At 50.3% G+C, this 17,793-nt stretch overlaps 1 protein-coding gene across 1 annotated transcript in view; it reads right to left on the bottom strand.

Annotated features, from left to right (window-relative positions):
- The window catches only part of AGPAT3 (1-acylglycerol-3-phosphate O-acyltransferase 3), a 46,868-nt gene extending 30,278 nt beyond the window's left edge, over window positions 1–16,590 (bottom strand). Inside the window, exon 1 of the mRNA XM_082247073.1 lies at window positions 16,458–16,590. The gene's annotated coding sequence lies outside the window, so the exon portion shown is untranslated. The remainder of the gene's footprint in view (window positions 1–16,457) is intronic.
- Between the last annotated feature and the right edge of the window lie 1,203 nt (window positions 16,591–17,793).

The raw sequence follows: 17,793 nt of genomic DNA, 5'->3' as shown, positions 1-17,793 counted from the left end.
TAGGATGGCATGATTCTGTGTGCTTGGATCTCTGGAAGGAAACGCTAGCCCATGAGCAGCGACACCAGGGAAAAATTCTCCCCTCCATCCAGGAAAAGTACTGGTCGTGGTATGGATTGCGGGAGCTGTTTTTGGGAGATACACCGCACAAAAGCTGAGTTAAGAACGCTGGTCTGGGCAGAGATGAGTTTGGAAGAGAGCTATAGAGCCCTACGGTGGCATGTATCCCAAACATGCCCTTGAATAGCGGATGACAGCCCAACGGAAGGCTTTGGCTACGTCGGCCTGGGACTGTTGTACAGGAAGCTGTCAGAAGACCCCAACTTTGGGAGCGATTTGGAGTGGCGGTTAGAAGAAATTATGGATTGCAGAGAAGAGATCCTGAACATCTCGGAAGTGTTCTGGGCACTGGAAGATTTGGAGTTTTTGGCCATTCAGTAATGGAAGCTGGAGATGGCCTACAGACGGCTGCTAGACTCTGCTCAGTGCCAGGGCCGGGCTCCCCTTGCCTGGGAATATCCAGAAGTACCAGCTGACTGTCCAGATATCCTGGCCGAAGAGTCGGCAATGTGGCACAGTAAGTGCGCTTTGCTCACCTGTTTTGGATGCGGAGGTCTTATGGCGGATGCAGCAAGTGCTGACTCACCTGGATGAACCCGATTCTGCACAGGACGAGCTTGGATGGAGGAATGCGTCTGTCCAGCCGCTGGATAAAGGTATGGGAGAAGAGGAAGCCATCTTCATTCCCCAGCCTCAGATCACAGATTTAATTGACTTTCCATCGGAGGATGATAAATCACCCACCGAAGTGTTAGCACTGGGTCCAAGTGCCACCAGCCCATGCCCTGGACTTTCAGCAATTCCAGAGACTGGGGATTTAACAAACTTTTCTGCTGAGGAAGAACAACCCAGTGAGCTTACAGCAGAAGAGCGGGCATCCAGGCATAGCACTGCTGACCTCTGCCTGCAACAATTGGTGACCCAGGAAGATGTGTGCAAGGCCACTGACTAGAGTTTACTTCCCTGCGGAACAGCGGGCATCAGAGCCTAACATCACTGAGCTCTGCCCAACACCAACCAGCAGCTTCACTCTCCCCTACACCACTGACAGGGACATGGGATTTCCTGCCAGCAGCATCTGTGGAGTTACTTCTACAGCAGAAGGACTGACAACTGGACAGAGGGTCCAAGACCTCTGCCCTACACCTGTGGCAGTTCCAGATGCCCAGGGTGGGAAGGTGGCAGTTATTCCCCGCAGCAGATCAGGATCCAGAGGGAGAAGAGGTTGTCATCCTCCCTCCCCAACAGCCAGTCAGAGCAGATGAACAGTCACTCCCCAACGACAACTACACAGTTCGGAGAAGGTGGTCATGCTTCCTCCCCAGCAACATATCCACAGTTTGGGAGCGGAGGAAGTCAGTCTCCCTCCCCAACAATTAATGTGGAGTCGCCATCAGACGTGCTGGCAACAGGGCAGAGTGCTAACAACCACTGCCCAGCACCCGCAACAGAGTTCCAGGAAGCTGGGGAAATCGGCCCCTCACCCCAGTGACAAGCTGATGAAGTGAAGCTTCTACACCCAGCTGAAGCGCTGGCAGCTGGACAGAGTCAACAACCTCGGCCCCACACCTACTGGTGACAACCATTTCCTGTGGCCAAGAATAAAAATCAGATTGACTACCTATGTGAGTTCACTCTGCCCTCACCTAACTAAAGATGGAGGTCCTGTAGTAGTGGATTGGACTGCGGTCTTCACCTCTACATCCCAGGGATGCTGGGCAGTCGGCCCAGATCACCAAAAGCACGAGGGAGTGATCCACCATCTTCTCTCCAGTGACACAAAGGACTCCAGGGAGAAGGGCCAGTCCACGCTTCTCCCCAGAGGCGGGTATGTTCTACGAGAGAGGCCGAGGTTCTACGAGAGAGGCAGAGGTTGGCTGGGTGAGAATTGCTCTGTTCGGGACAATTTGTTTGGGGTACAGACATTGGGGGACAGGAACTACGGACTAACTTTGAAGGCAACCCGTTTGTGGTCCCCTCCTGTGTTAGTCTCTTTCCGAAAGGGGAGAGATGCGACGGGAGTCACTTTGGTTGGGGGGTCCCGTGGAACCCAGCTTACCTTAGAGAGGTTGGGAAATCCCTCCCTCATTCCCCTACACCTCTCTTATGTGTAAGTCCCCCTGTGTCCATTAGACCAGGGAAATGGACAGACACTTATTGGACACTGAGAAAATGGTTTGGATTAATTCAAACGGGACAGTAATATTTATCAACCATATCTCTCAAGAAACCTATGAAGACTGCTTCACACAGTCAGACTCATAGCAGATGCTCATCCACCTGTCTTCCACACATCGTTGAATCTGCTGATATACTCACCTGTTATCTACTAGGGGTTCTGAGTTTACACTTATGATGATGTATATTAGGGCTGAACGATAGTCGATATGATATCGACTATCGTTCTGCGGGCGTGGGCGATATTCATATCGCCGAAGACACGATATTGTGCAGGCAGCCGATACAAACGAGTTTCCCCTTGCTTTCGGCTGTGATCGGAACTCCACCCCTCCAGCCCGATGCAATCCAGCCCTCCCAGCTCTGCCTCTAGTCTCCAGCCGACCATTACTCCGCCCATTGTCTCTCCTGGCTGCATCGGTTGCGCGCACGGGGGCGGGATCAGGCTGTAATGTGTTGTAAATAGAGTGACAATGGGCAGAGCTGGGCGGAGTAATGGTCGGCTGGAGACTAGAGGCAGAGCTGGGATCACAGCCGAAAGCAAGGGGAAACTCGTCTCCGGTGAGGGAGGGGGGAGCGCTGTGTCAGGTGTAGTACCGGTGATGAGAGGACGGTGTCGGGGATCCTCCGGTGTTCTCTATGGAGTTCACAGAGCTGATCAAAACCCCCCGGGTGGACAAGGTGGTCCTGTACCGACCCTTCCACCCGCCAGTAGGCGGGACCCTGTGCCTGACGGGTCACCATCTGATCCTGAGCTCCAGACAGGACAACAGTGAGGAGCTGTGGCTGCTCCACTCCACTCCTATCACCACTGTGAGTCCCGACTCTGCCTAATCCACACTGTCAGTGTCTTCTGCATTCCACCCAGAGAAAGATCGCGATATATATCGTTGCAAACCAAAATATCGCAATGTACTTTTTTTCCCCCAATATCGTGCAGCCCTAATGTATATTGTATTTCAGGAGCTCGGGGACGGCAGTTAATTGGCTCAGGAAGTTTGTCAGCTATTAGTTACTGGTGGGAACATAGAATATTGTTTGTGTTGGTTGTTCTTTAGATAATTAGTTCAGGTTAATGATATTTCTGTACACAATTTCATCTGCATATGATAATGTAATCAGGCACCTGACCTTGGTGAAGTAATGTGATCAGGAGGAGGAAGTCCATCTTGTATATATTCGGTGCGAGTTGTTTAATAAAGGTTCCAGTTCTCTACAAGCTAAGTTGTCAGCTAGCTTTGTATGGGGGGCTGGAAAATCTGATATCTTATGTTCAGAGTGGAGGAAGCCGTATACTGACAGAACCCCACAAACACAGTGTTGGACACGGTTCTGTTACACCTAAAACTACCACCCGCATCCCACCTCCTACAACATTACTACCCCCCCTACAATATCACCTCCCAACTACCCCCCCTAATACTACCACCCACATCCCACCTCCTATAACATTACTACCCTCCCCGCCCCCCTACAATATCACCTCCTAACTACCCTCCCCTAATACTACCACCCGCATCCCACCTCCTATAACATTACTACCCTCCCCCCTACAATATCACCTCCTAACTACCCTCCCCTAATACTACCACCCGCATCCCACCTCCTATAACATTACTACCCTCCCCCCTACAATATCACCTTTTAACTACCCTCCCCTAATACTACCACCCGCATCCCACCTCCTATAACATTACTACCCTCCCCCCTACAATATCACCTCCTAACTACCCTCCCCTAATACTACCACCCGCATCCCACCTCCTATAACATTACTACCCCCCCTACAATATCACCTCCTAACTACCCTCCCCTAAAACTACCACCCGCATCCCACCTCCTACAACATTACTACCCCCCCTACAATATCACCTCCTAACTACCCTCCCCTAATACTACCACCCACATCCCACCTCCTATAACATTACTACCCCCCCTACAATATCACCTCCTAACTACCCTCCCCTAAAACTACCACCCGCATCCCACCTCCTACAACATTACTACCCCCCCTACAATATCACCTCCTAACTACCCTCCCCTAAAACTACCACCCGCATCCCACCTCCTACAACATTACTACCCCCCCTACAATATCACCTCCTAACTACCCTCCCCTAATACTACCACCCACATCCCACCTCCTATAACATTACTCCCCCCCCCCCAATACTATCACCCGCATCCCACCTCCTACAACATTACTACCCCCCCCTACAATATCACCTCCTAACTACCCTCCCCTAATACTACCACCCACATCCCACCTCCTATAACATTACTACCCCCCCTACAATATCACCTCCTAACTACCCTCCCCTAAAACTACCACCCGCATCCCACCTCCTATAACATTACTACCCTCCCCCGCCCCCCTACAATATCACCTCCTAACTACCCTCCCCTAATACTACCACCCGCATCCCACCTCCTATAACATTACTACCCCCCCTACAATATCACCTCCTAACTACCCTCCCCTAAAACTACCACCCGCATCCCACCTCCTACAACATTACTACCCCCCCTACAATATCACCTCCTAACTACCCTCCCCTAAAACTACCACCCGCATCCCACCTCCTACAACATTACTACCCCCCCTACAATATCACCTCCTAACTACCCTCCCCTAATACTACCACCCACATCCCACCTCCTATAACATTACTCCCCCCCCCCCCAATACTATCACCCGCATCCCACCTCCTACAACATTACTACCCCCCCCTACAATATCACCTCCTAACTACCCTCCCCAAATACTACCACCCACATCCCACCTCCTATAACATTACTACCCTCCCTACAATATCACCTTCTAACTACCCCTCCCCTAATACTACCACCCGCATCCCACCTCCTATAACATTACTACCCTCCCCCCTACAATATCACCTCCTAACTACCCTCCCCTAATACTACCACCCACATCCCACCTCCTACAACATTACTACCCCCCCTACAATATCACCTCCTAACTACCCTCCCCTAATACTACCACCCACATCCCACCTCCTATAACATTACTACCCTCCCCGCCCCCCTACAATATCACCTCCTAACTACCCTCCCCTAATACTACCACCCGCATCCCACCTCCTACAACATTACTACCCTCCCCCCTACAATATCACCTTCTAACTACCCTCCCCTAATACTACCACCCACATCCCACCTCCTATAACATTACTACCCTCCCCGCCCCCCTACAATATCACCTCCTAACTACCCTCCCCTAATACTACCACCCACATCCCACCTCCTATAACATTACTACCCCCCCTACAATATCACCTCCTAACAACCCTCCCCTAATACTACCACCCGCATCCCACCTCCTACAACATTACTACCCTCCCCCCTACAATATCACCTCCTAACTACCCTCCCCTAATACTACCACCCGCATCCCACCTCCTACAACATTACTACCCTCCCCCCTACAATATCACCTCCTAACTACCCTCCCCTAATACTACCACCCGCATCCCACCTCCTATAACATTACTCCCCCCCCCCCAATACTATCAACCGCATCACACCTGCTATAACATTACTACCCCCCCTACAATCTCACTTCCCAACTAACCCCCCCAATACTATCACCCGCATCGCACATCCTATAACATTACTCCCCCCCCCACCCAAGAATATCACCTCCTAACTACCCTCCCCTAACACTACCACCTGCATCCCACCCCCTATAACATTACTACCCCCCTACAATATCACCTCCTAACTACCCCCCAAATACTACCACCCGCATCTCACCCCCTATAACAGTACTACCCCCCTACAATATCACCTAATTACCCTCCCCTAATACTACCACCCACATCACACCCCCTATAACATTACTCCTCCCCCCCCCCCAACAATATCACCTCCTAACGACCCTCCCCTAATACTACCACCTGCATCCCACCCCCTATAACAGTACCACACCCTAACAATATCACCCCCTAACAATATCACCTCCTAACTACCTTCCCCTAATACTACCACTCGCATCCCACCCCCTATAACAGTCCTCACCCACCACCAATAGTACACCCCCCCCCTTATACATTCTTACCCTCCCCTGATATTACATCCCACAATACAGCCCCCCTATACATTCCTACCCTCCCCCCCACGATAATACACCCCCCTTATACATTCCTACCCTCCCCGATATTATCCCCCCCTAAACATTCCTACCCTCCCCGATATTATCCCCCCCCTATACATTCCTACCCTCCCCGATATTATCCCCCCCCTATACATTCCTACCCTCCCCCGATATTATCCCCTCTATACATTCCTACCCTCCCCGATATTATCCCCCTATACATTCCTACCATCCTCCGATATTATCCCCCCTATACATTCCTACCCTCCCCCGATATTATCCCCTATACATTCCTACCCCCCCCCGATATTATCTCCCCTATACATTCCTACCCCCCCCCATATTATCCCCCTATACATTCCTACCCTCCCCGATATTATCCCCCTATACATTCCTACCCTCCCCGATATTATCCCCCTATACATTCCTACCCTCCCCGATATTATCCCCCTATACATTCCTACCCTCCCCCGATATTATCCCCCCTATACATTCCTACCATCCCCCGATATTATCCCCCTATACATTCCTACCCTCCCCCGATATTATCCCCCCTATACATTCCTACCATCCCCCGATATTATCCCCCTATACATTCCTACCCTCCCCGATATTATCCCCCTATACATTCCTACCCTCCCCGATATTATCCCCCTATACATTCCTACCCTCCCCCGATATTATCCCCCCTATACATTCCTACCCTCCCTGATATTATCCTCTATACATTCCTACCCTCCCCCGATATTATCCCCCTATACATTCATACCCTCCCCCGATATTATCCCCCCTATACATTCATACCCTCCCCCGATATTATCCCCCCTATACATTCCTACCCTCCCCCGATATTATCCCCCCCTATACATTCCTACCCTCCCCGATATTATCCTCTATACATTCCTACCCTCCCCCGATATTATCCCCCCTATACATTCCTACCCTCCCCAATATTATACCCCTATACATTCCTACCCTCCCCGATATTATCCCCTCTATACATTCCTACCCTCCCCGATATTATCCCCCTATACATTCCTACCCCCTCCCCCGATATTATCCCCCCTATACATTCCTACCCTCCCCCGATATTATCCCCCTATACATTCCTACCCTCCCCAATATTATCCCCCTATACATTCCTACCCTCCCCCAATATTATCCCCCTATACATTCCTACCCTCCCCCAATATTATCCCCCTATACATTCCTACCCTCCCCGATATTATCCCCCTATACATTCCTACCCTCCCCGATATTATCCCCCTATACATTCCTACCCTCCCCCAATATTATCCCCCTATACATTCCTACCCTCCCCGATATTATCCCCCTATACATTCCTACCCTCCCCGATATTATCCCCCTATACATTCCTACCCTCCCCGATATTATCCCCTCTATACATTCCTACCCCCTCCCCGATATTATCCCCCCTATACATTCCTACCCTCCCCCGATATTATCCCCCTATACATTCCTACCCTCCCCGATATTATCCCCCTATACATTCCTACCCTCCCCGATATTATCCCCTCTATACATTCCTACCCTCCCCGATATTATCCCCTCTATACATTCCTACCCCCTCCCCGATATTATCCCCCCTATACATTCCTACCCTCCCCGATATTATCCCCCCTATACATTCCTACCCTCCCCCGATATTATCCCCCTATACATTCCTACCCTCCCCCGATATTATCCCCCCTATACATTCCTACCCTCCCCCGATATTATCCCCCCTATACATTCCTACCCTCCCCCGATATTATCCCCCCTATACATTCCTACCCTCCCCCGATATTATCCCCCCTATACATTCCTACCCTCCCCCGATATTATCCCCTCTATACATTCCTACCCTCCCCGATATTATCCCCCTATACATTCCTACCCTCCCCCGATATTATCCCCCCCTATACATTCCTACCCTCCCCCGATATTATCCCCCTATACATTCCTTCCATCCCCGATATTATCCCCCCCTATACATTCCTACCCCTCCCCCGATATTATCCCTCTATACATTCCTACCCTCCCCGATATTATCCCCCTATTCATTCCTACCCTCCCCGATATTATCCCCCTATTCATTCCTACCCTCCCCGATATTATCCCCCCTATACATTCCTACCCTCCCCGATATTATCCTCTATACATTCCTACCCTCCCCGATATTATCCCCCTATACATTCCTACCATCCCCCGATATTATCCCCCTATACATTCCTACCCTCCCCGATATTATCCCCCTATACATTCCTACCCCCTCCCCGATATTATCCCCCTATTCATTCCTACCCTCCCCGATATTATCCCCCCTATACATTCCTACCATCCCCGATATTATCCCCCCTATACATTCCTACCATCCCCCGATATTATCCCCCTATACATTCCTACCCTCCCCCGATATTATCCCCCCTATACATTCCTACCATCCCCCGATATTATCCCCCTATACATTCCTACCCTCCCCGATATTATCCCCCTATACATTCCTACCCTCCCCGATATTATCCCCCTATACATTCCTACCCTCCCCCGATATTATCCCCCCTATACATTCCTACCCTCCCTGATATTATCCTCTATACATTCCTACCCTCCCCCGATATTATCCCCCTATACATTCATACCCTCCCCCGATATTATCCCCCCTATACATTCCTACCCTCCCCCGATATTATCCCCCCCTATACATTCCTACCCTCCCCGATATTATCCTCTATACATTCCTACCCTCCCCCGATATTATCCCCCCTATACATTCCTACCCTCCCCAATATTATACCCCTATACATTCCTACCCTCCCCAATATTATCCCCTCTATACATTCCTACCCTCCCCGATATTATCCCCCTATACATTCCTACCCTCCCCGATATTATCCCCCTATACATTCCTACCCTCCCCCGATATTATCCCCCTATACATTCCTACCCTCCCCCGATATTATCCCCCTATACATTCCTACCCTCCCCAATATTATCCCCCTATACATTCCTACCCTCCCCCATATTATCCCCCTATACATTCCTACCCTCCCCCAATATTATCCCCCTATACATTCCTACCCTCCCCCAATATTATCCCCCTATACATTCCTACCCTCCCCGATATTATCCCCCTATACATTCCTACCCTCCCCGATATTATCCCCCTATACATTCCTACCCTCCCCGATATTATCCCCCTATACATTCCTACCCTCCCCGATATTATCCTCCTATACATTCCTACCCTCCCCCGATATTATCCCCCTATACATTCCAACCCTCCCCCCTATACATTCCTACCCTCCCCCGATATTATCCCTCCTATACATTCCTACCCTCCCCCGATATCCCCTATACATTCCTACCCTCCCCCGATATTATCCCCCCTATACATTCCTACCCTCCCCGATATTATCCCCCTATACATTCCTACCCTCCCCGATATTATCCTCCTATACATTCCTACCCTCCCCCGATATCCCCCCCTATACATTCCTACCCTCCCCGATATTATCCCCTCTATACATTCCTACCCCCTCCCCGATATTATCCTCTATACATTCCTACCCTCCCCCGATATTATCCCCCTATACATTCCTACCCTCCCCCGATATTATCCCCCCTATACATTCCTACCCTCCCCCGATATTATCCCCCCTATACATTCCTACCCTCCCCCGATATTATCCCCCCTATACATTCCTACCCTCCCCCGATATTATCCCCTCTATACATTCCTACCCTCCCCGATATTATCCCCCTATACATTCCTACCCTCCCCCGATATTATCCCCCCCTATACATTCCTACCCTCCCCCGATATTATCCCCCTATACATTCCTTCCATCCCCGATATTATCCTCTATACATTCCTACCCTCCCCGATATTATCCCCCTATTCATTCCTACCCTCCCCGATATTATCCCCCTATTCATTCCTACCCTCCCCGATATTATCCCCCTATACATTCCTACCCCCCCCCCCCCCGATATTATCCCCTTATACATTCCTACCTTCCCTGATATTATCCCCCTATACATTCCTACCCTCCCCGATATTATCCCCCTATACATTCCTACCCTCCCCGATATTATCCTCCTATACATTCCTACCCTCCCCCGATATTATCCCCCTATACATTCCTACCCTCCCCGATATTATCCCCCTATACATTCCTACCTTCCCTGATATTATCCCCCTATACATTCCTACCCTCCCCGATATTATCCCCCCTATACATTCCTACCCTCCCCCGATATTATCCCCCCCTATACATTCCTACCCTCCCCGATATTATCCCCCTATACATTCCTACCCTCCCCGATATTATCCCCCTATACATTCCTACCCTCCCCCGATATTATCCCCCTATACATTCCTACCCTCCGCGATATTATCCTCCTATACATTCCTACCATCCCCCGATATTATCCCCCCCTATACATTCCTACCCTCCCCGATATTATCCCCCCTATACATTCCTACCCTCCCCGATATTATCCCCCTATACATTCCTACCCTCCCCGATATCCCCCTATACATTCCTACCCTCCCCGATATTATCCCCCCCTATACATTCCTACCCTCCCCGGTATTATCCCCCTATACATTCCTACCCTCCCCCGATATTATCCCCCCCTATACATTCCTACCCTCCCCGATATTATCCCCTCTATACATTCCTACCATCCCCCGATATTATCCCCCTATACATTCCTACACTCCCCGATATTATCCCCCCTATACATTCCTACCCTCCCCCCCGATATTATCCCCCCCTATACATTCCTACCCTCCCCCGATATTATCCCCCCCCTATACATTCCTACCCTCCCCCGATATTATCCCCCCCCCTATACATTCCTACCCTCCCCCAATATTATCCCCTCTATACATTCCTACCCTCCCCCAATATTATCCCTCTATACATTCCTACCCTCCCCGATATTATCCCCCCTATACATTCCTACACTCCCCGATATTATCCCCTCTATACATTCCTACCCTCCCCGATATTATCCCCCCTATACATTCCTACCCTCCCCCGATATTATCCCCCTATACATTCCTACCCTCCCCCGATATTATCCCCCCTATACATTCCTACCCTCCCCCCGATATTATCCCCCCTATACATTCCTACCCTCCCCGATATTATCCCCTCTATACATTCCAACCCTCCCCCGATATTATCCCCCTATACATTCCTACCCTCCCCGATATTATCCCCCTATACATTCCTACCCTCCCCGATATTATCCCCCTATACATTCCTACCCTCCCCGATATTATCCCTCTATACATTCCTACCCTCCCCCGATATTATCCCTCCTATACATTCCTACCCTCCCCCGATATTATCCCTCCTATACATTCCTACCCTCCCCCGATATTATCCCCCTATACATTCCTACCCTCCCCCGATATTATCCCCCCTATACATTCCTACCCTCCCCGATATCATCCCCTCTATACATTCCTACCCTCCCCGATATCATCCCCCTATACATTCCTACCCTCCCCCGATATTATCCCCCTATACATTCCTACCCTCCCCCGATATTATCCCCCTATACATTCCTACCCTCCCCCGATATTATCCCACTATACATTCCTACCCTCCCCCGATATCATCCCCCTATACATTCCTACCCTCCCCCGATATTATCCCCCTATACATTCCTACCCTCCCCCGATATCATCCCCCTATACATTCCTACCCTCCCCCGATATTATCCCCCTATACATTCCTACCCTCCCCCGATATTATCCCCCCTATATTATCCCCCTATACATTCCTACCCTCCCCGATATTATCCCCCTATACATTCCTACCCTCCCCCGATATTATCCCCCCTATATTATCCCCCTATACATTCCTACCCTCCCCGATATTATCCCCCTATACATTCCTACCCTCCCCCGATATTATCCCCCCTATACATTCCTACCCTCCCCCCCGATATTATCCCCCCTATACATTCCTACCCTCCCCGATATTATCCCCCCTATACATTCCTACCCTCCCCCCGATATCCCCCCCTATACATTCCTACCCTCCCCCGATATTATCCCCCCTATACATTCCTACCCTCCCCGATATTATCCCCCTATACATTCCTACCCTCCCCCGATATTATCCCCCTATACATTCCCACCCTCCCTGATATTATCCCCCTATACATTCCTACCCTCCCCGATATTATCCCCCTATACATTCCTACCCTCCCCCGATATTATCCCCCTATACATTCCTACCCTCCCCGATATTATCCCCCTATACATTCCTACCCTCCCCCGATATTATCCCCCTATACATTCCTACCCTCCCCGATATTATCCCTCTATACATTCCTACCCTCCCCCGATATTATCCCCCTATACATTCCTACCCTCCCCGATATTATCCCCTCTATACATTCCTACCCTCCCCGATATTATCCCCCTATACATTCCTACCCTCCCCGATATTATCCCCCTATACATTCCTACCCTCCCCCGATATTATCCCCCTATACATTCCTACCCTCCCCCCCGATATTATCCCCCCCTATACATTCCTACCCTCCCCGATATTATCCCTCTATACATTCCTACCCTCCCCGATATTATCCCCCCTATACATTCCTACCCTCCCCGATATTATCCCCCTGTACATTCCTACCCTCCCCGATATTATCCCCCCTATACATTCCTACCCTCCCCGATATTATCCCTCTATACATTCCTACCCTCCCCGATATTATCCCCCTATACATTCCTACCCTCCCCGATATTATCCCCCCTATACATTCCTACCCTCCCTGATATTATCCCCCCTATACATTCCTACCCTCCCCCGATATTACCCCCCTATACATTCCTACCCTCCCCGATATTATCCTCCTATACATTCCTACCCTCCCCCGATATTATCCCCCCTATACATTCCTACCCTCCCCGATATTATCCCCCCTATACATTCCTACCCTCCCCGATATTATCCCCCCTATACATTCCTACCCTCCCCGATATTATCCCCCCTATACATTCCTACCCTCCCCCGATATTATCCCTCTATACATTCCTACCCCCTCCCCCCCTATACATTCCTACCCTCCCCGATATTATCCCCCTATACATTCCTACCCTCCCCGATATTATCCCCCTATACATTCCTACCCTCCCCGATATTATCCTCTATACATTCCTACCCTCCCCGATATTATCCCCCCTATACATTCCTACCCTCCCCGATATTATCCCCCTATACATTCCTACCCTCCCCGATATTATCCCCCTATACATTCCTACCCTCCCCCGATATTATCCCCCCTATACATTCCTACCCTCCCCGATATTATCCCCCTATACATTCCTACCCTCCCCGATATTATCCCCCTATACATTCCTACCCTCCCCGATATTATCCCCCTATACATTCCTACCCCCTCCCCGATATTATCCCCCCTATACATTCCTACCCTCCCCGATATTATCCCCCCCTATACATTCCTACCCTCCCCGATATTATCCCCCCTATACATTCCTACCCTCCCCGATATTATCCCCCTATACATTCCTACCCTCCCCGATATTATCCCCCTATACATTCCTACCCTCCCCGATATTATCCCCTCTATACATTCCTACCCTCCCCGATATTATCCCTCTATACATTCCTACCCTCCCCGATATTATCCCCCTATACATTCCTACCCTCCCCGATATTATCCCCCTATACATTCCTACCCTCCCCGATATTATCCCCCTATACATTCCTACCCTCCCCGATATTATCCCCTCTATACATTCCTACCCTCCCCGATATTATCCCCCCTATACATTCCTACCCTCCCCCGATATTATCCCCCCTATACATTCCTACCCTCCCCGATATTATCCCCCTATACATTCCTACCCTCCCCGATATTATCCCCCTATACATTCCTACCCTCCCCCGATATTATCCCCCTATACATTCCTACCCTCCCCCGATATTATCCCCTCTATACATTCCTACCCTCCCCGATATTCTCCCCCTATACATTCCTACCCTCCCCGATATTCTCCCTCTATACATTCCTACCCTCCCCCGATATTATCCCCCCTATACATTCCTACCCTCCCCCGATATTATCCTCCTATACATTCCTACCCTCTCCGATATTATCCCCCTATACATTCCTACCCTCCCCGATATTATCCTCCTATACATTCCTACCCTCCCCGATATTATCCTCCTATACATTCCTACCCTCCCCCGATATTATCCCCCCTATACATTCCTACCCTCCCCCGATATTATCCTCCTATACATTCCTACCCTCTCCGATATTATCCCCCTATACATTCCTACCCTCCCCGATATTATCCTCCTATACATTCCTACCCTCCCCGATATTATCCTCCTATACATTCCTACCCTCCCCCGATATTATCCCCCCCTATACATTCCTACCCTCCCCCGATATTATCCTCCTATACATTCCTACCCTCTCCGATATTATCCCCCTATACATTCCTACCCTCCCCGATATTATCCTCCTATACATTCCTACCCTCCCCGATATTATCCTCCTATACATTCCTACCCTCCCCCGATATTATCCCCCCTATACATTCCTACCCTCCCCGATATTATCCCCCCTATACATTCCTACCCTCCCCGATATTATCCCCCTATACATTCCTACCCTCCCCCGATATTATCCCCCTATACATTCCTACCCCTCCCCCGATATTATCCCCCTATACATTCCTACCCTCCCCGATATTATCCCCCCTATACATTCCTACCCTCCCCGATATTATCCCCCTATACATTCCTACCCTCCCCGATATTATCCCCCTATACATTCCTCCCCTCCCCGATATTATCCCCCCTATACATTCCTACCCTCCCCGATATTATCCCCTCTATACATTCCTACCCTCCCCGATATTATCCTCCTATACATTCCTACCCTCCCCCGATATTATCCCCCCTATACATTCCTACCCTCCCCCGATATTATCCCCCTATTCATTCCTACCCTCCCCCGATATTATCCCCCCTATACATTCCTACCCTCCCCGATATTATCCCCCTATTCATTCCTACCCTCCCCCGATATTATCCCCTCTATACATTCCTACCCTCCCCGATATTATCCTCTATACATTCCTACCCCTCCCCGATATTATCCCCCCTATACATTCCTACCCTCCCCGATATTATCCCTCTATACATTCCTACCCTCCCCGATATTATCCCCCTATACATTCCTACCCTCCCCGATATTATCCCCCCCTATACATTCCTACCCTCCCCGATATTATCCCCCCTATACATTCCTACCCTCCCCGATATTATCCTCCTATACATTCCTACCCTCCCCCGATATTATCCCCCCTATACATTCCTACCCTCCCCGATATTATCCCCCTATACATTCCTACCCTCTCCGATATTATCCCCCCTATACATTCCTACCCTCCCCGATATTATCCCCCTATACATTCCTACCATCCCCCGATATTATCCCCCCTATACATTCCTACCCTCCCCGATATTATCCCCCTATACATTCCTACCCTCCCCGATATTATCCCCCTATACATTCCTACCCTCCCCGATATTATCCCCCCTATACATTCCTACCCTCCCCCGATATTATCCCCCTATACATTCCTACCATCCCCGATATTATCCCCCCTATACATTCCTACCCTCCCCCGATATTATCCCCCTATACATTCCTACCATCCCCCGATATTATCCCCCTATACATTCCTACCCTCCCCGATATTATCCCCCCTATACATTCCTACCCTCCCCCGATATTATCCCCCTATACATTCCTACCATCCCCCGATATTATCCCCCTATACATTCCTACCATCCCCCGATATTATCCCCCTATACATTCCTACCCTCCCCCGATATTATCCCCCCTATACATTCCTACCCCACCATCCCCCAATATAACCCCCCCCCCCCCTTTATACATGACTCCCCTCCCCCCTACAATACCCCCCACCAATTTTACCCCACTATACAATTTCCCCCATTCATTAGCACCCTCCTCCCCCATCATTTCACCCCGGACCCCCATCCTCCCCTCCCCGGGGTCTCCTCACCTTCCGGTCGTAGCGGCTCTGACACCTGAGAACCGGAAGTCCCGGCCTGAACCGGAAGATTACAGCGCACGTGGAGGAGCGGCCAATCAGAGGATACACCGACAGCCCCGCCCCCTCCCAGGCGGGAATCATTCTGGTAATCACCCACTCACCTGTCCGCTACGAGGACTGGACACGCCCCTTTTATCAGCTGATAGCTGGGCGGGGACAAGCCATAAACTATCAACCGGCTGCTGGGCGCTGATTGGTTGAAGAAAATAAGAGGAGGGGCATGAAAATTGAAGAAGGAGGAGATTAGGGAGAAGGGATGAGTAGAAGCGATGAGGAGAAGAGATGAGGAGAAGAGATGAGGAGAAGAGATGAGGAGAAGAGATGAGGAGAAGAGATGAGGAGAAGGGATGAGGAGAAGAGATGAGGAGAGGGGATGAGGAGAAGGGATGAGGAGAAGAGATGAGGAGAAGAGATGAGGAGAAGGGATGAGGAGAAGAGATGAGGAGAGGGGATGAGGAGAAGGGATGAGGAGAAGGGATGAGGAGAAGGGATGAGGAGAAGGGATGAGGAGAAGAGATGAGGAGAATGGATGAGGAGAAGAGATGAGGAGAAGGGATGAGGAGAAGGGATGAGGAGAAGGGATGAGGAGAAGAGATGAGGAGAAGGGATGAGGAGAAGGGATGAGGAGAGGGATGAGGAGAAGGGATGAGGAGAAGAGATGAGGAGAAGGGATGAGGAGAGGGGATGAGGAGAAGGGATGAGGAGAGGGATGAGGAGAAGGGATGAGGAGAAGGGATGAGGAGAAGAGATGAGGAGAGGGATGAGGAGAGGGATGAGGAGAAGGGATGAGGAGAAGGGATGAGGAGAAGGGATGAGGAGAAGAGATGAGGAGAAGGGATGAGGAGAGGGGATGAGGAGAAGAGATGAGGAAAGGGGATGAGGAGAAGGGATGAGGAGAAGGGATGAGGAGAGGGGATGAGGAGAGGGATGAGGAGAGGGATGAGGAGAGGGATGAGGAGAAGGGATGAGGAGAAGGGATGAGGAGAAGGGATGAGGAGAAGAGATGAGGAGGAGGGATGAGGAGAGGGGATGAGGAGAGGGATGAGGAGAGGGATGAGGAGAGGGATGAGGAGAAGGGATGAGGAGAAGGGATGAGGAGAAGAGATGAGGAGAAGGGATGAGGAGAAGGGATGAGGAGAAGAGATGAGGAGAAGGGATGAGGAGAAGGGATGAGGAGAAGGGATGAGGAGAAGAGATGAGGAGAAGAGATGAGGAGAAGGGATGAGGAGAGGGATGAGGAGAAGAGATGAGGAGAAGGGATGAGGAGAAGGGATGAGGAGAAGGG

Source organism: Pelophylax lessonae (genome assembly GCF_965119305.1).
Source record: "Pelophylax lessonae genome assembly, chromosome: 2".
In the NCBI taxonomy this organism is placed as follows: Eukaryota; Metazoa; Chordata; class Amphibia; order Anura; family Ranidae; genus Pelophylax; species Pelophylax lessonae.
The sequence above is the reverse complement of the archived record's forward strand: the minus strand, read 5'-3'. Positions and strand labels throughout refer to the sequence as shown.